The following is a 19,709-nucleotide window of genomic DNA, read 5'->3' as shown; positions in this document are numbered from 1 at the left end:
AGCCTGACCAACATGGTGAAACCCTATCTCTACTACAAATACAAAAATTAGCTGGGCATGGTGGTGTGTGCCTGTAATCCCAGCTACTCAGGAGGCTGAGGCAGGAGAATTGCTTGAACCTGGGAGGCGGAGGTTGCAGTGAGCCAAGATGGTGCCACTGCACTCCAGCCTGGGCGACAGAGTGAGATTCCATCTCAAAAAAAAAAAAAAAAAAAAAAAAAAAAGAAGTGTAGCACCTCTCCTGTCTTCCTCCTGCTCTGGCTGTGTGAAGATGTACCTGCTTCCCCTTCTACCATAATTGTAAGTTTCCTGAAACCTCCAAGTCATGCTTCCTCTACAGCCTGTGTAGCTGAGTCAATTAAACCTCTTTTCTTTATAAATTACCCAGTCTCAGGTATTTCTTTATAGCAGTGCAAGAACAAACTAATACAGAGGAATTTCTTAAAACTGCTCCTCCCTGAATCCTCACTCTCACAGCCAGAGACCTAGTTGCCATCTGCAATGGACTTAATTGTGCCCTGCCTCAAATTCCTATGTTGAAGTTGTAATCCTCAATGTGACTGCATTTGTAGATTCAGCTTTTAGGCGATAATTAAGGTTAAAAGAGGTCACAGGGTAGGGTCCTAATCCAATAGAACTGGTTGCCTTATAATCTTATAAGAAGAGGAAGATTGACCAGGCATGGTGGCTCATGCCTGTAATCCTAGCACTTTTGGAGGCTAAGGCGGGTGGATCACCTGAGGTCAGGAGTTTGAGGCCAGCCTGGCCAACCAACATGGTGAAACCCTGTCTCTACTAAAAATACAAAAATTAGCTGGGCATGTTGGCACACCCCTGTAATCTTCTCAGCTACTCAGCAGGCTGAGGTAGGAGAATCACTTGAATCTGGGAGGCGGAGGTTGCATTAGTAAGCCGAGATCATGCCACTGCACTCCAGCCTGGGAGACAGAGCAAGATTCTATCTCAAAAAAAAAAAAACAAAAAACAAAAAAAAAAAAACAAGATTTTCTCTCTCTCTCCCCTTCCTTCTCTCCCTCCCCACTCTTTCTTTCCACTGGAATGTGAAAGGAAAGGCCAGTGAGTACACAGAGAGAAGGCAGCCAACTGCAAGCAAGGAAGATGACTCTCACCAGAATCTGAGCACACTGGCATCCTGACCTTAGACTTCCAGCCTCTAGAGCTGTAAGAAAATAAATCTGTGTTGTTTAAGCCAGCCAGTCTATGATATTTTGTTGTAGCAGCCCAAACAGACTAAGACGCCGTTCTTGATACCTTCTTCTTTCTCAGCCCCACATATAATATGTCAGCATATCCTGTGTGCCCTTCCTTCAAAATATGCTCTGAATCTGGTTACTTACCACTTCCACTGTTGCCACCCATAACCAAACTGCTATCATCAGCTTTTCCCTAAACACCTGCAATAGCTCCTTACTAGGCTCCTGCACTCATGCCTGATTCCCTCCCATCTGTTATCTTCATATTAGCCAAATTAGTCTTCCCCAAACCTACATCAGATCATGTTAGTGATAAAAAATAATACAGTGGCTTTCCACTTGATTTAAAATTCAAGGACTTGATTTAAAATTCTAAGCATGGCTTTCAAAGCTTTGCCTAATCTATCTCCTGCTTTAACTCTTCAAACTACTGGAGCCTCTCTTCTCCTCACTCCTCACCATCTAGTCACATGGCCTCTTTTGGAATATATGAAAATATCCCAGCTTGGAATCACTGCCCATCATCTTTCACCTGGCTCATTCTTATTTATCCTTCAGGTTCAGCTTTCATGTCCCTTCCTTGGAGTGGCCTCCCATGACCTACATCCTAAATTAGAAGACTTTGTATTCTTTCTAGTTTCACCATGTTCTTTACATTGACATACATACCACCAGTTTTGTATTTATTGGTATATTGTCTGGCTCCCCAGTTGGGTGACCAATTTCATTAGAGGAAGGGAAGCATCTGCCTTGTTCACTGACGTTATTACCAGCACCCAGCCTAGGGTTCAACAGGAGTAGGGACTCAGTAAACATGCGTTGAGTGAGTGAATAAATGAATAGACTCTATGAGGTTGATGTTTTTAGTTCAGAGTAGTTTGGTGATTTACTTGCTGCCACACAGCTAGCAAGCAGACATAAATGGGCAAGATCCCAGAATCATAGTTCCAAGGTGAATACATAATCTAAGAGGCTGCTAGGGGGTGAAAAATGGAAGAGGGCATGGAGTGTGAGACAGGTGAAAAGATTCCAGACCATTGATTCTAGGGAGATCTTTCTCTGGGGTGTGTTTTGGCGGGCGGAGTACATATTCAATATTCACATTTGTTGAAAAATAGCTTCTGATTTCATAATAAATATATATTGCTGAAAGACTATTCTGGTTGATAAGGATAACAGAAAATACGGCATTTCTTCGCTGAGGGCAGATTTTTTCAGTTTATTAAAGGAGGCAAGTTAAAAACGTGACTAGGAAACTGCACGAAAGCTTTCTGCCATTCCCCTGACTGGAGCTAAGGTCTCCTGGGGTGCAGGAGACACCAAGGTTTGGGTCGTGCCGGGACTATGCTCATATAGTGGAGAGTAGGTCTTGGGGACACAGCAGCTCACAGGCTGCACATTCCCACCCACCCCTCACCCCAGCAAACTGCACATCATTCCACCCCTATCCCACAGACTCCCCTTCACAATTCCCTAATCTGTATATTACCTCTCAGGCTCTACACATGCCCCACGCCAGTCCTCCTCTCCAAGCTCCACTTTACCCCACATCACCCCTCAGACTTCACATTACCTCCTAGAATCACATCACCCCACAAATGGTGAGAAACAGCCATTTGTGAAAAGTGAATTTGGAAGGCGCTGGTCAGGAGAGCTGGGTGCAAAGCCAGAACCCTCAGGCAGAGACGGCGTGAGGGCCAACTCGACAGAAGGCGCCTGAGAGCCTCTTGGCAAAGGCCATGCAAGGACACGCGCTCCTGTAAGTACAGCCTCCATGCCTGGGTTAATTCCTAGACAGGTAGTGAGCCAACCGAGCCAGCCACCCACTTTCTAAAAAAAAATCTACTCTTTCTCGTTGCCCTCCTCTGCTCAGCATCGTTCACTATGCCTCGAATATTTTAAATGGCCCTATGGATATCTGTAAAACAAAGGCTAGTAGTTATCATTATTATTATCATTAATCAGATATATAGGTAAAAGGCGATCCTAGGAACAAAGCCAAGAATCTGGAGTAAGGACAGCTAATGGGGATTGTGTTTGAATAGTTTGCTTTTGTTTCTTATTTTGCTTGGGTTGTGACGTGTGTTGTTTCAACATATGGCAAAAACAAACAAACAAACACACTCTGTTAATGTATTGGTCACAAAGTGTCTTTCTGGGAAAAGGCACTTATTTTCCCAGAGTGATTTGACACATTTCTGGTGAAATGCGTTAACATTAACGTTCCTTTTTTTTTTTTTTTTTTTTTTTTAGTTTTGGACATATGGGTTTAATTACCTGCTAGATTATCAGATGGAAATATGTGGTAGATGGATGTAAACAAGGTGCATAAACTTAGGAGAGAGGCAGAAATTTTTAAACTTTAGGTTTAGACATTCACTAGATTGGACAATTTTTTTTTTAACATTTAAAATAAAACTTTTGGCCACAATAAAACGATTGTATTAAAACTAGTTTCCAGAACTGCCCAAATGACTTTTTAAACATGATTTAAATGTCAAGTTTTCTTTGTCAAATCTATCCAAAATACTAATTTTCCTTTTAGAACTTAGTTTATAATTTATATATTAGAGTGCCCTTAATTGATGTTCACTGGGATACCTTCCTCTGAACCCTAATGGTTTCTATCTTCCCTTTAAAATGAGTAAGTATCTTTTAATTAAGTTATCATTCTCAAAGATATTCTGGAGCAAAAATCAGGAATTAAACATCTATAAATTATTCTTCACTTCTGTTACAGTGTAGCAATTTATCTTCTAACCCATAGTAGTCTATAAATTGAGTAAGCCTTAGTTTCTTGTTCTCTTCAGACACAGGTGACTGCAACTCAAAGCAACAGCTGGCTACCGCTTCTCCACTTCTTTATTAACAATTGTAATGGAGATAGATCATTCTTTGTCATACAGTTTGAATAGTTTTAGCCTCTGAAGAGGTCTTCTTTCTCCTGAACCTGCTTCACCAATTTGCCTTTTTCATCGTTTAATCTTTGTGTAGAAAGATTCTCATCCACAAACTCATTTTGGAGAGCACCACATGACCCCAAGTCACGTGACTGAGATTCACAGACATTGAAATTCTTTAAAGTATTTTTCAAATTTGTATTTTCTTCAAATTCACTGTCTATGTGTTTAAAACTTTCTTGAAATTCCAGTTTTCCTCTGTGGAAGATGCTGGTTTCTCTGAAAAGATCTGATCGTTTTCTTCATTCTCTACTTTAAGAAGTTTCACCACATTATAACAGGAATTAAATGAAGACCTTGCTTTCCTTAATCTTTCTCTAAGTGTTGCACTCATAGGTTGTTTTCGTGAACTATTTGTATAGGGAGATGATGGATTTGCAGAGGTCTGAGGAGTGCTAGGTAAAACCACAGCTGAGTCTGATGGACTTTCCATCTTGAAAATGAAATCTTGGTTTTCCTTCGACTCCATAGCAGACTCCCAAGGAAGTCCAGGTCTCAGGCATCCCCCTTCCCCTCAGCAGGGTACCTCCCTCCGCCATCCCCAGCGAGAGCAAAAAGCCAGCTTTCCCTTCTTAAAGGACTCATGGGAAGGGAATAATGGAAATAATAACTTCGCATGCTGAAGAAAACAGATAAAGTGTGAAGAAACCATTTATCAACATTTAAACCTCCACACACTATTTGTTCTTTTTTAAAAAGAACTTTGCTAAGAATCAGCTCCATTAAGTCAAAGAATGTTAGAACACAAAGGAACCTGCAAAATTAAATCACGTTCTTGTTATATATGTGAAACAGGAGACCCAGAGAGGGTAAGTGACTTGTCCAAGGTCACAGAGCACTTGAGTGCAGTCAGGGCTGATTTCCAGTCTGCAACTCAAAAGAGAAGCAGTGTTTCTCAGTAAAAGAACAGTGGTGTGAGTTTTAAAGATTTTATTCTATTCTTTATTACATGATTATTGTAGGAAAAATTGGGACAAATTTTAAATTACCTAGAATCCTACCACTTCACAATGATCATTGTTAGTATTTTTGCTGTATAATTTTCCAGACTTTTTAATGTATATGAATACTGGTAAATATGTTTACTAAAATTGGATCACACTGTCTGTACATCTCTGTAATATAACTCCTAACAGATGCAAAACTAGTCCACTGAATAGATTAACTTCATCAGTTTAACCAGTCCCTTATTAATAGATAGACAGATAAGCTTTTTCAAATGTTAAACCCTTATAAAAGATGCTGCACTAACTATTCCTGTTCAGACATCTTTTGCTGAAGTGATTTCTACCTACTGATCAGTGTGAACTTTGTAAGAATGCAGTGATGTAGACTAGGTTTGAACTGTGGCTCTGAAACTTACTGTGTGTCTTTACACAAGTCATAACCTTTCTGTGCTCCAGTTTCTTCATCTTTAAGTGGGAATAATCATACTGATAGCCTAGAAGTGTTAAAAGGATTCAATAATATATGTAAAATAGTTGGTTAATACCTAGCATGTAGCAAATCCTAAATAATATTAGTTATTATTATTACCACAATGCTGAAGAAAACTGGCTCTTCAAAATAAAGCCCATGATTTTCTATTACTCTTTAAAAGAGACTAGCCAGAATTTCACAGAGAAGGTTTTAGATGCAAAACTTCAGTAGCTAAATTAATATTTCCTTTTTTCTAACTTAATCTATGGAGAAGAAAAGTAATAAATTTAAATTATGTGTGGTCTGTTGAGCTAGGTTACTATGTTCTATCTATATAACTTAATGCCAGTCAAAATTTAAAAGGCATAGCTTTTCATCAAACGTTCTTGTCTTAGTCTGTTTTCTGTTGCTTATAATAGAATATCTAAAACTGCGTAATTTATAAAGAAAAGGAATTTATTTCATATGGTTATGGAGGCTGAAAAGCCCAAGGTCAAGTGACTGCATCTGGTGAGGACCCTCTAGCTGGTGGGGATTCTCTGTAAACTTCCTAGACAGCACAGAGCATCACAAGGTGAGGGGGCTGAGTATCCTAGCTTGGGTCTCTCTTCCTCTTCTTATGAAGCCACTACCATGATAACTCATTAAATCTATTGACCCATTAATCCATGGATGTATTAGTCCATTCATGAGGGCAGAGCCCTTATGACCCATCACCTCTTAAAAGCCCCAAGTCTCCACCTCTCGATACTGCCACACTGGGATTAAATTTCAACATGAGTTTTGGAGGGGACAAATATTCAAACCATAGTCATTTGTAAGTAAAGTAAGTAAAAAATCAACTGTTTTGTGATAAATAAAGTTGCTCACCTTTCTTTCCCCTTTGGAAAATGCTCAAAGCATGGCTTACCCCATAAAATAAGCAGAATATCTTTACAGCCATCTGTCTAGCCTCCTGGTGCCTTCAAGCTATTCTCTACTGCTTTTCTGTTTTATCCATGGGCCCCCAGCTATTTCGTATTCCTCAGAGGGGTGGGTGAGAGCACAGAAGCCGAAGTTTTCACCTCTGAAACTTTGCTTTTAAACTGAAAAGATATCCATGTGTCACACTGGGATTCATTTCTATCTGAAGCTTTGGAAACAAATCACAACTTTTGCCAAAGCCTATACAGTGAATCTAATTTATGTGTCACCTTTATTTCACCAATGGTTGCTTTAAAAATAAGGGAACACTCACCCTCTTTGAAAAGCTGGGTGGAAGGTTCAGTGTTGGATGGCTTATTTCAGAAGTCAGAGGTCAGTGACCAAAATTCATGGTGACCAGAAGCATTCCAAAATTCTGCCAGTAACTCCATGCTTACTGTTTCTTCCTCTTCTGCTCTGCTGAACATTATGGACATAGACACTCAGGATTGTTGGGGTAGATGATACTGGTTAAATGAGTCCTTCTTGGACACAGCTTTTGTTGAATGTGAGCACCAAACACTGAGAAGTCCTTGTCCATAACTGATGCGCAGAATGACCCATACGTTTTTTGGTTTGGGATTCTTTCTTTTTTCTCTACTGTGTGTTATCCTTTTCTCTAATAGTGACCAGTCACATTCTACTGGTCTGTATTTGTCTCACAGTTGTTGAAGTGGCTTTGCCAACTTAGCTAAGCTAGAAACATAGTTTCCTGGAATTGCCTTCCCAATATGGTTCTGAGACTGGACCAGGAGGAAAATTTGGGCAGGGCTTGGGAAGTGGGAGTAAAGCAACAGATACTATATTCTGAAGTTTGGTAGGACCAGGCACTGTTGCCACTGGCGTACACTGGCACTGATCCACTGGCACACCTTGTTGGTGTGGGGCAGCAGCAGGACCTGCAGCAACTCCAACTCTGACAAGATCTCCTTCTTCAACTTCTCCAAGTCCTAGGTCAGTTGTGTGTGCATTTCCATCACTATGGATGTCAGCTCTTTCTCTAGGTTGGAGGCAATAAGAGACAGACGCAGGTTCCAGTAAGTCTTCACGGGATTTACTTTGTCCTAGATATTCAAGTTAATCCTTGCAGGTTCCAGTTTGTCCTTGCTTTCCCCCACACCACATACACCTCTTCTTCCCAACTGTGGGCCCTGAATATCTACAGTGATTTCAGACTGCCATAAGTGCAGAGACAATAGCCTTCCATAGATTTCTTCCCCTGTGTAAGGTACATGGATGTTCTTTGGTCAAGAAATAGGCCAAGGTGAATATCCAGGCCTGCATGACTCAGTGAGTTTGGCATGCAGGCGCACACCTCCACTTGTTATATAACCTGTTTATGTAAGTTTATACTTCACTCTAAGCCACTATTGTCTGTAAAAGGTATAACTGCCCTGCTAACGTCCTACAGGGGCTCTTGGGACTCCACTCGGCTCAACATGGCTTACCATGGCGGACACGCTGGTGCCCAGAGAAAGAGAGAGAGCCAAAGCTGTCCGTCTTGCAGACGGACAGGAGGGAGCCAGCACACAGCTTGGCTTGCTCATGCCCAGAGAGAAAGAGTTAAGCTGCTGCTGACCCTGAAGGCAAGGGAGAGCCAGATACACAACTGTCTTTGGGAGCCACTGGCTCACGCAGCTGAGACAGGGCGAACAGTGTGAGAGCTAGTGTGAGAAAGCTGTTAATAAAAGCTGCTGCTGAATAAAACCATATTCACCTGCCTACGGCCCCCCAAGTGTTCTTTCTGCTCATCCACCAACTCCCTCTGGACTTCAGCATGGGCTGGACCTGGATCCCGGGACCTGACAACTGGTGATGAGAATGGGATGAGGTGAGTGGGCCCCAGTCCCTGAGGGCTCCCGGGTTGGCTTTGTGGCCGCAGCATGGGCTGTGATACCCGGTGGTGGCTGTGCTGTGAAGATGGGCTCCAGTGGAAACATGGGAGGCAGTGGGTGGGTCTCCTGTGAGTATGGAGAAGGCACTGAAGCACCTGGAAGTGCACAGCACTGAGAAGAAGCATGCCTTTGCTGGCAGAGTCAGATGAGTGTTTGTAATTGTGCTGTGGGAAGTTCATGCCCAGTTCTTGTGGGACTCAGTGCAGGGAGGAGGAAGAACCTCCATGGCAGGCTTGCCCAATGATCCACCACAAAATAGATCATGAGCAGCTACTGGGCCCCACGAGTAGGCCCAGAGACCCCCTGCTGTGGTGGAGCACCCTTCCTTTGGTGCCTGTGCCCCTGCTGAGTTGAGGGAGTTAAGCAAATAATGTCGGTAGTCGTGCACAGACTTAGTGCAAGTCATTTGGGAGAAGGACCTTGCTGCGCAACCCAGTCCCGCTCAAGCATTCCAGTTCAAAGAGTACCTGCTACAGTTGGTGGAAGTGTAAAGCCTTTTCTGTTTGATAAGAGAACTGGCCGAGATGCCCAGCTTGGAGGGCACCGGACAACAGGAGCCACATTTGGACTTGGCAATCCACTGGTCCCTGACCCCCGGATAAGTTTCTGGGCAGAGCTGCATTTATTGACAACTGTGAAGACTGGTCAGTGAAAGTGAAACCTGTATCTCTGCATCTTGGCATCAGCTGCTTGGCTTTCCGCTTATGCGCTGTGTATGTCTCTCGCATCCATACCCGAAGACATTCTGGGTGGATGTTTTGTATGCCTTGGCAGCTGTGTCATCTATCACAGACTTAATAGACCACTTGACAACGGAACTTGGCAGTGCCATTGTGTGGTGGACTTGGCTAATGCATTCTTGTCAACTGACAATGCTCCAGAGAGCAAGTAACAATTTGCCTTCATGGGACAGTGACAATGGACTTTCACAGTGTTGCTGCAGGGCTACTGTATAGGCCCCACCATATGTTGTGGTTTTGTTAATAATGTTTTGTTAACCTCTGATTCTCTTGCAGGTTTAAAAGTGGCAGTGTCCCTCTTGCCTGGGATTGGGGTGATGAGGCTGAGACAGCCTTTCTGGGTAGTAAACTAGGGTGCTCATTTACACTGAATGTGCATGTAACCACAGATAATTTTGGCTAGGGCCTATAGCAGTGCATGGAGCACTTGGAAGCACCAGTGGGCTGTTAGTCCCAACTGTGGACGGGAGCTGAGCTCTGGTGCTTACTAATAGAGAAGCAGTTATTAATAGTGGGATGGGTGCATTCATGGGTAATGACCCCCTGGACAGAGACAGCACAGACATCCACTTTAGCGAAGTGCGGTGCCTACTTGAAATGGTGAAGTATGCTAAGTACAAAAACCTTAGCAGCAAAGTTGCAAGAGGTCTTGGGACCTGTAGTCCTAATGCAAGATAAGGCCATGGGGCCTGAGGCACTCCTAATCCCTGAGACTTCACCATTAGGAAGGGTATCCCCTCATTCCTGATAGGGCATGGCACACAGCTAGATCTAGCTGGGGTGCAGTCCAGCCTAGTACTAACACCATGTGGTTTGAAACCAGGTGTGGGCAAGGCAGCTAATAAGCTAAACTCAGGGCAGTGTGACTGGTAATCACCAAGGATGTGACAACCTATGGTGATCTGCGCCAATAGCTGGGCAGTTCATCAAAGCTTATGTATATAATGGGCTTGAGTGCCCAAAAGCTTATGTATGTATTGGGCCTGCATGCCCAAAGCTTGTGTGTCAGGCTTATGTGTCAAGCCTGTGTATGTATCAGGCCTGCATGCCCAAAGTTTATATGTCAGGCCTGTGTGCAAAACCTGAGTATCAAACCTGTGTGCCCAAGACCTAAGTCTCCCTCAGCTTAAGGGGTGGAGTGTAAGGTACACGGATGTGCTTTGGTCAAGGAATAAGCCGAAGTGGATATCCAGGCCTGCATGACTCAGCAAGTTTGGCATGCAGGTGCACACCTCCACTTGTTACATAACCTGTTTGTGTAAGTTCATACTTGGCTCTATACTTGGTATAAAGGTATATTTGCCCTGCTAATGCTGTACAGGGCTGTTGGGGCTCAGCTTGGCTCAACATGGTGGTGGGTGCGCTGGTGCTCAGAGAAAGAGAGAGAGCGAAAACTGTCAGTCTTGCAGATGGACGGGAGAGAGTCAGGACACAGCTTGGCTTGCTCGTGCCCCCAGAGAGAAAAAGAGTTAAACTGCTGACCCTGAAGGCAAAGGAGAGCTGGCTGCACAGCTGTGTGTGGGAGCCGCGGCTCAAGCAGCCAAGACAGGGTGGCCAGTGTGAGAGAGCTAGTGTGAGAAAGCTGTTAATAAAAGCTGCTGCTGAATAAAACCATATTCACCTGCCTACAGCCCCCTGAATGTTCTTTCTGCTCATCCACCCACTCCTTCTGGACTTCAGCATGTGTTGGACCCAGACCCCAGGACCTGACACCCTGCTTCCACAATTGCATATGGTCTAATTACTGTAATCATCCCTTATTGCTTTTCACTCTGCTTCTCTGATCAAACTCTGCAACTGTGTTCAAGTGATTCTTATTTTACATCCAAATTTGCAAATCAGACACAGGATTATAGACATTACAAAAAAAAATTCAATTTTGAAAAAAAAAGGAAGAGATTTGTACATGACACTTAAGTAACCCATCTATTACCCTTGCTTTCTTTTTGATGTCAAACTTCTTTAAATGGCACCCTAAGTTTATTGCAAAAGCATTTTTCTTCCTCCCATTTTCTCTGTAGTTCTTTGAATATGACTCTGGCTTTTAAAACACTATTTTAATTCGTCAGAAACTTATAAAACATCACATCCAGATCTTAGTCTACTTTATTTCTTTGTACTCTTAACACTGTTGACTACTCTCTCTTTTTTCCTCATTAAATTTGGTTTTAATGGGTCTCAAATTTCTGTGACAGGTATTTGGTCAAGTTGTTTCCGCTAAAAAGTGCTGATTTTAAAAACTAAATAACTTAAAACTACCAGATGCCAAAAAAAAAAAAAGTTCACAAAACATTCTCCTTTCTTCCGAAGGTTTTACAATGCATTGTTATCATTAACCAATCTTTTACGACTAAATTTAAGTGGCCAATTGAAACAAACAGTTCTGAGACTCTTCCATCACTGATTAAGACTCAGGCCAGGCACCGTGGCTCATGCCTGTACTCCCAACATTTTGGAAGGCTGAGATGGGTAGATCACTTGAGCCCAGGAGTTTGAGACCAGTCCGGGCAATATAATGAGACCTAGTCAGGCATGGTGGCACATGCCTGTAGTCCCAGCTACTTGGGAGTCTAAGGCAGGAGGACTGCTTGAACCCAGGAGGCAGAGGTTGTAGTGAGCAGAGATCATGCCACCGTGCTCCAGCCAGGGCAACAGAGTGAGAACCTGTCTCAAAACAAACAAACAAACACAAACAAAAAAACAAACAACAACAACAAAAAAGACGGGGGTGGCATGTTTTAGGGATAATATTCATTTAGACTTCTGAGCTTTCTGGACAGACTTGGTGACCTTACCAGCTCTAGCCACCTTCTTGTCCTCTGCACCCATGGCAACTGTCTGTCTCAGCAAGTTTGGCATGCAGGTGCACACCTCCACTTGTTATATAACCTATATAACCTGTTGTGTAAGTTCATACTTGGCTCTATACTTGGTATAAAGGTATATTTCCCCACAAAATGACCCAGAGAAGAATAGTCAGATAGTCAGAATATTCAGAGAAGCTCTTAACACACATGGTCTTGCTAGGAACTACATCAATCATGGCAGCATCATCAGATTTCAAGAATTTAGGGCCATATTCTAGCTTCTTACCAGAATGGTCATCTTTTCTTTCAGCTCAGAACACTTGCAAGGAATGTGAGATGTGTGACAATCTAGTACAGGGCATAGCCAGCACTGATTTGGCCTAGATGGTTCAGGATAATCACCTGAGCAGTGAACCCAGATGCTTCCATTGGTGGGTCATTTTTGCTGTCACCAGCAACACTGCCATGATGAACATCTTTGGCAGACACATTCTTTTTTTTTTTCTTAGAAAGAATGTAATGCATGTTTTTAATCAGAACAACAACAGCAACAACAAAAAAATTAAGTATGGATATGCCAATAGAGTGTTGAATCCAGCAATGGACACAAATAAAGGGCAAATGCTTGACAGAGACAGTTGTAAATAATCTATGTACCTCTTACATTCCCCCATTTCATACAAAAGACATTCTCTTTGGAAATATGGTTACAAATGTAAATCACTTATTTCTTTCAAGACCACGATGATTCTGTAATAAATATCAAATTGTTCCATTTCAGATTTGTAAAAGGATTCTTTCAGATATGAAGACTTGGGAGCAACTGTGAAGCTGTCTTTATTCAGATACTTTGAAATATAAAGTGGTGATCTAAGCCACCAAGAACTGTAAGGCATGCTAACTGACGTTTATAACAACTTAGCCTTCTTGTTCTTTATATCCGATTTTATTAAGTGGGCAAACACCTTGTTCACATTGAGGCCCACATTGTCCCCAGGAAGAGATTCACTCAAAGCTTCATGGTGCATTTCAATAGACTTTACTTCAGTTCTAACATTGACTGGAGCAAAGTTGACCACCATGCCAGGTTTGAGAACACCAGTCTCTGCTCGGCCCACAGGTACAGTACCAATACCAACAATCTTGTAGACATCCTGGAGACACAGACACAAGGGCTCATAAGTTGGATGACCTGATGGTAGAATAAAGTCCAGAGCTTCAAGCAGCATGGTTCCACTGGCATTGCTATCTTTACAGGTGACTTTCCATTCCTAGAACCAAGGCATGTTAGCACTTGGCTCCAGCATGTTGTTAACATGCCAACCAGAAATTGGCACAAATGCTACTGTGTCAGGGTTGTAGCCAATTTTCTTAATGTAAGTGCTGATTTCCTTGTATCTCGTCTGGTGGTAGGGTGACTAAGTGGAATCCATTTTGTTAACACTAACAAGTAGTTGTTTCACAGCCAGCATGTAAGCCAGAAGGGCATGCTCATGGGTCTGCCCATTCTTGGAGATACCAACTTCAAATTCACCAACACCAGCAGCAATTATCAAGAGAGCACAGTCAGCTTGAGATGTGCCTGTAGTCGTTTTTTGTTTTGTTTTGTTTTGTTTGTTTTTGAGGCAGGGTCATGCTCTGTTCCCCAGTCCAGAGTGCAGTGGTATGATCTCGGCTCACTACAATCTCCACCTCCCGGGTTCCAGTGATTCTCCTGCCTCAACCTCCCGAGTAGCTGGGATTACAGATGCATGCCACCACACCCAGCTAATTTTTGTATTTTCAGTAAAGATGGGGTTTCACCATGTTGGCCAGGCTGATCTCGAACTCTTGACCTCAAGTGATCTGCCCACCTCGGCCTCCCAAAGTGCCCAGATTACAGGCGTGAGCCACTGTGCTCGGCCCGTAATTGTGTTTTTGATGAAGACTCTGTATCCTGGGGCATCAATGATAATCATGTAGTACTTACTGGTCTCAAATTTCCACAGGGAAATATCAGTGGTGATACCATTCAGCTTTCAGTTTATCCAAGACCCAGGCATACTTGAAGGAGCCCTTTCCTATCTTAGCAACCTTCTTCTGAATTTTTCAGTGGTTCTTTTGTTGATGCCACTGCATTTGTAGATCAGATGGCCAGTAGTAGTGGACTTGCCTGAATCTACATGTCCATGATGACAATATTGATATGAGTCTTTTCCTTTCCCATTTTGGTTTTTAGGGGTGGTTTTCAAGACAACCTATGTTCTAGTGGCAAACCCATTGCAAAAAAGCTACTTTCTCTTTTCTGAATGTCTCTCTTCCCTTGGTTTCTATGACCAGCACTTTTTGGAATTTTCTCCTATCTCTCCAACTGCTGCTCCCTGTCTTAGTATGCTCACTTCTCTTCTACCCATTCCTCAAGGTGTAGGAGTTGGTTGCTCAAAGTCCAGTTCTTGGCACTTTTGAATTCTCACTCTACCCTCTCTACCTTTATGATCCCCTCCACTCTAAAGGATTCAACCACCATCCCTTCACACTCATGATTTATAGATCTATGCTTTTATCTCAGCTCTCTCTCCTGAATGCCAAGGTCAAGATTCTTATAGTCCATTTAGTTGCAGATGACTCTCAAATTCAACAAGCGCAACCTGACCTATTTATTTACCATGACATGTTCCATGTCCCCTAGCTTGGATAATGGCATTACAATTCTTCAGTCACTCATTCTCAAAACTTCAGAGTTGGGGAGTAATGTCACGAAAGACAGAGTAGAAGCAATCTGGATTCACTCCCCCTGCCCACTGAAAACCAAAAACAACTATTCAGTGCCACATTTATCACAAGAACTCAAAGCCAAAGCTGTGACAATCCCTGAGGCCACAGAGAAGTGAAAAACTATGAGCTGAAAGTGAGAGAAATGGACTTCTCTATCCACAATGCCCCTCCCCCAAAGTACTAGACACCACATGGAAGAATCCTCCAAGACTCATGGTTTCTACATTGGAAAAAGTGAGATCAAAGTGGACAGCCAGCTTCCCCATCATCTTGGGTTCCTATGCAAGAAAGTTGTTCCTGCCTCAACTCACAGGAAGCATCACAAGTGCCTCCACCTAAGGACAGGTGGAGACAAACCTTGGAGGTGGGGCCGCATGGCCCAGCACTAGAAACTCGGGGTCTGCTCTCCACTATAGAAAAAGGGGACACCAAATTAGAGAGGTAGTTTAGCAGCACCACACTGTAGGAGGCACCCTGCAGGGAACCTCTGAGCACGAAGCCATAGCCAGCTTCCCCACACAGCTGAGGAGTCCCCTTTGGAATCTCCCTTTATCTGCAATGGGCAGCACTTGGAGAGCTACAGAAAAGCTGTGCTTAGGGCGCCATCTAGTGCTCAAGAGAAGGCAGCAATCTAGGGCTAAGGGAATCAACGGGCAAATCGCACAGAACCTCTAAACACACAAACCAACTCAGACAGGAAAGACTTGAAAAAATAACCAATTCTTTAACGCGAAGACATAGATCTACATACATAAGAAATAACAGCAAACAGTGAACGATGACCTCTCCAAATGGACAAAGCAAGGAACCAGTGATCAACCCCAATGAGAGAGCAACATGTGAGCTCTCAGATAGCAAAGTAACAGGAGTCAGATCAAGAATTCAAAATAGGCCGGGCGCAGTGGCTCAAGCCTGTAATCCCAGCACTTTGGGAGGCCGAGACGGGTGGATCACGAGGTCAGGAGATCGAGACCATCCTGGCTAACACGGTGAAACCCCGTCTCTACTAAAAAAATACAAAAAAACTAGCCGGGCGATGTGGCGGGCGCCTGTAGTCCCAGTTACTTGGGAGGCTGAGGCAGGAGAATGGCGTAAACCCGGGAGGCGGAGCTTGCAGTGAGCTGAGATCCGGCCACTGCACTCCAGCCTGGGTGACAGAGCGAGACTCCATCTCAAAAAAAAAAAAAAAAAAAAAAAATTCAAAATAGCAGTTTTGAAGATACTCGCAATCTCCAAGTTAATACAGAAACGCAATTTAGAAATGTATCAGAGAAATTTAATGAAGAAATGGAAATGATGAGAAAAAAATCAAACAGATACCTGGAACTGAGAAATACATTGGCTGAACTGAAAAACTCATCACAGAGGTATCAACAGCAGAACTGATCAAGCAGAAGAAAGAAAGAGTGAGCTCAAAGATAGTCTATTTGAAAATACACAGTCAGAGAAGAAAAAAAGAAAAAAGAAGGGAAAGGAATGAAGAATACCTACAAGAACTAGAAAATAACTTCAAAAGAGCAAATCTGAGTCATTGGCCCTCAAGAGGAAGTTGAGAAAGAAAAGGGGGTCAATAGCTTATTCAAAGAAATAACAGAAAACTTCCCAAACCTAGAGAAACATATAAATATCCAGATACAGGAAAGTCAAAGATTACCAAGCAGATTAAACCCAAATAGGACTACACCAAAATATATATTAAGCTCTCAGAGGTCAAGGACAAAGACAAGATCCTAAAAGCAGCAAGAGAAATAAAAGCAAATAACATATAAAGGACTTTGATTTGTCTGGCAGCAGACTGTCAGCAGAAATGGTACAGGACAGGAGAGAGTGAGATGATATATTCAAAGTGCTGAAGGCAAAAACTGAGAATAATACACCCAACAAAGCTATCCTTCAAACATGTAGGAGAGATAAAGACTTTCTGAGACAAACAAAAGGTGAATGAATTCATCATCACCAGACCTGTCTTGCAAGAAAATGCTAGAGAGAGTTATTCAATCTGAAAGAAAAGGATATGAACGTGCAATAATAAAGTCATTTGGGCTGGGCATAGAGGCCCACACCTGTAATCCTAGTGCTTTGGGGGGCACTAGGCACAGAAAGACAAACATTGTATTTTCTTACTTATTTGTGGGATCTAAAGATCAAAACAGTTGAACTCATGGACGTAGTAGAAGGTTGATTACCAGAGGCTGGGAAGGGTGGTAGGGGAGTCAGGGATGATTAATGGGTACCAAAAACTAGTTAGAATGAATGACACCTACTATTTGATAGCACAACAGGATGTCTCTAGTTAATAATAATTTAATTGTACATTTTAAAATAACTAAAAGAGTATAATTGGATTGTTTGTAATACAAAGAATAATCACTTGAGGGGAGGGATACCCCATGTTCCATGATGTGATTATTATACATTGCATGCCTGTATCCACACATCTCATGTACCCATAAATATATGTACCTACTATATACCCACAAGAATGAAAAATAAAATTTTTTTTAAAAGTAGTAAGACTTCAAATAACCTAATGATGCACCTCCAGGAACTAGAAAAGCAAGAACAAATCAAACCCTAAATTAGTAGAAAGAATGTAACAAGGCTGGGTGTTTTAATAACATTTTAATCACAGCACCTTGGGAGACTGAGGCAGGATGATTGTCTGAGACCCACCTGGGCAACAAAGTGAGACTGTGTCTACAAAAAAAGTTTGAAAATTAGCCAGGAATGATGGCATGTGCCTGTAGTCCCAGCTACTTAGGCAGCTGAGGCAGGAGGAGTGTTTAAGCCCAGGAGGTTGAGGCTGCAGTGAGCCATGATCGCACCACTGCACTCCAGCCTGGGGAGCAGAGCAAGATTCTGTCTCAAAAAGAAAGAGAGAAAGAGAGAAAGAGAGGAAGGAAGGAAGGAAGGAAGGAAGGGAGAAAATAAGATCAGCACAGAAATAAATGAAATTGAGATTATAAAAAAATACAAAAGATCAATGAAACAAATAGTTTTCCAAAGGGATAAACAAGCAAAATTGACAAATCTTTAGGTAGACCAAGTAAGAAAAAAGAGAGAAGACCCAAATAAATAAAATCAGAAAGGAAAAGGAGACATTAAAACTAATACCACAGAAATACCACAGAAATGTAAAGGATCACGGGAGACCATTATGACCAACTACATACCAGCAAACTGGAAAACCTATAAGATGGTTAAATTCTTGGACACATATGACCTATAAGAAATAGAAAGCCTGAACAGACCAGTAACAAGTAATGAGATCAAAGCAGTAATAAAAAGTCTCTGATCAAAGAAAAACCCAGGAGCAGATGGCTTCCACAATGAATTCTACCAAACATTTTAAGAACAAATATAAATTCTATTCAAATTATTCCAAAAAATTTGAACAGTAGGGAATACTTCCAAATTCATTATATGTGGCCAGCATTACCCTGACAGGAAAACCAGACAAAGATACAACAACAATAACAACAACAACAACAACAACAAAACTACAGGCCAATATTCCTGATGAACATAGATGTAAAAATTCCCAATAAAATACTAGCAAACCAAGTTCAGCATCACATTAAAGAGATCATTCACCATGATCAAGCGGGATTTGCTGCAAGGATGTAAAATGGTTCACCATACACAAATCAATAAATGTGTTATATCACATTAACAAAACTAAGGACATTTTTGTCCATGATGATTTCAACAGATGCTGAAAAAAGCATTCAGTAAAATTCAGTATCTTTTCATGACAAAAACTCAACAAACTGGGTATAGAAGGAACATATCTCAAAACAATAAAGGCCATATGTGACAAACCCACAGCTAACATCATGCTGAATGGGGAAAAATTGGTAGTCTTTCTGGGGAAAAATTGGCAGTCTTTCCTCTAAGAACTGAAAGAAGATAAGGATGACCAATTTTACTATTTTTATTAAACATAGTCCTGAAAGTCCTAGCCAAAGTAATCGGGCAAGAGAAAGACTTAAAGGGCATCCAATTTGGAAAGGATGAACTTAAATTATCCTTGTTCATTGATGACATGATCTTATATCTGGAAAATCCTAAAGACTCTACCAAAAATTATTAGAACTGATAATCAAATTCAGTAAAGTTGCAAGATACATAATCGACATACAAAACTCAGTAGCATTTGTATATGCCAACAGCAAAGAATTAGAAAAATAAATCAAAAAAGCGATCCCATTTATAATTGCTACCGAAAAAAAAAAAAAAAACCCCTAGGAATAAATTTAACCACAGAAGTGAAAGATCTCTTACAAAGAAAACTATGAAACACTGATGAAATAAATTGAAGAGGATACAAAAAAAAATAGACATCTCATGCTCATGGATTGGAAGAATTAATACTGTTAAAATATCCATACTATCCAAAGTGATCTACAGTGGTCTCTTCACTCTATTGATTGTTTGCCTTGCTACCTATATAATATGATACAAAGTGATCTACAGATTGCAATCCCTACCAAAGTGCCAGCAACATTCTTGATGGAAATAGAAAAAACAATCCTAAAATTCATATGAAACCACAAAAGACCCCAAATAGCCACAACAATCCTGAGAAAAAAAGAACAAAGCTGGAAGCATCACACTACCTGACTTCAAAATATGCTATAAAGCCATAGTAACCCAAAACAGCATAATACTGGCATAAATGCAGGCACACAGACCAATGGAACAGAATAAAGAACCCAGAAATAAATCCACACATTTACGGCCAACTCATTTTTGACAAAGATGCCAAGAACGTATATTGGGAAAGAACAGTTTCTTCAATAAATGATGCTGGGAAAACTGGATAGCCATATGCAGAAGAATAAAACTAGACTCCTGACTCTCACTATATACAAAAATCAAATCAAAACGGATTAAAGAAAGCCAGGCATGGTGGTGTGTGCTTGTAGTCCCACTACTTGGGAGGCTGAGGCAGAAG

General features: G+C 41.8%; 1 protein-coding gene and 2 pseudogenes across 1 annotated transcript in view; all 3 read right to left on the bottom strand.

The window, feature by feature from the left end:
• Positions 1 to 19,709, bottom strand: part of LOC101009313 (putative uncharacterized protein CXorf42) — a 117,136-nt gene that overhangs the window by 69,405 nt on the left and 28,022 nt on the right. The window lies entirely within an intron of this gene.
• On the bottom strand, positions 974 to 11,696 carry LOC108583851 (annotated as a pseudogene).
• LOC101008972 lies at positions 11,834 to 15,729 on the bottom strand (annotated as a pseudogene).

This window comes from Papio anubis, chromosome X (assembly GCF_008728515.1).
Source record: "Papio anubis isolate 15944 chromosome X, Panubis1.0, whole genome shotgun sequence".
NCBI classification, from domain to species: Eukaryota; Metazoa; Chordata; class Mammalia; order Primates; family Cercopithecidae; genus Papio; species Papio anubis.
Note: the sequence above shows the minus strand (reverse complement) of the source record. Positions and strands in the feature narration are given on the sequence as shown.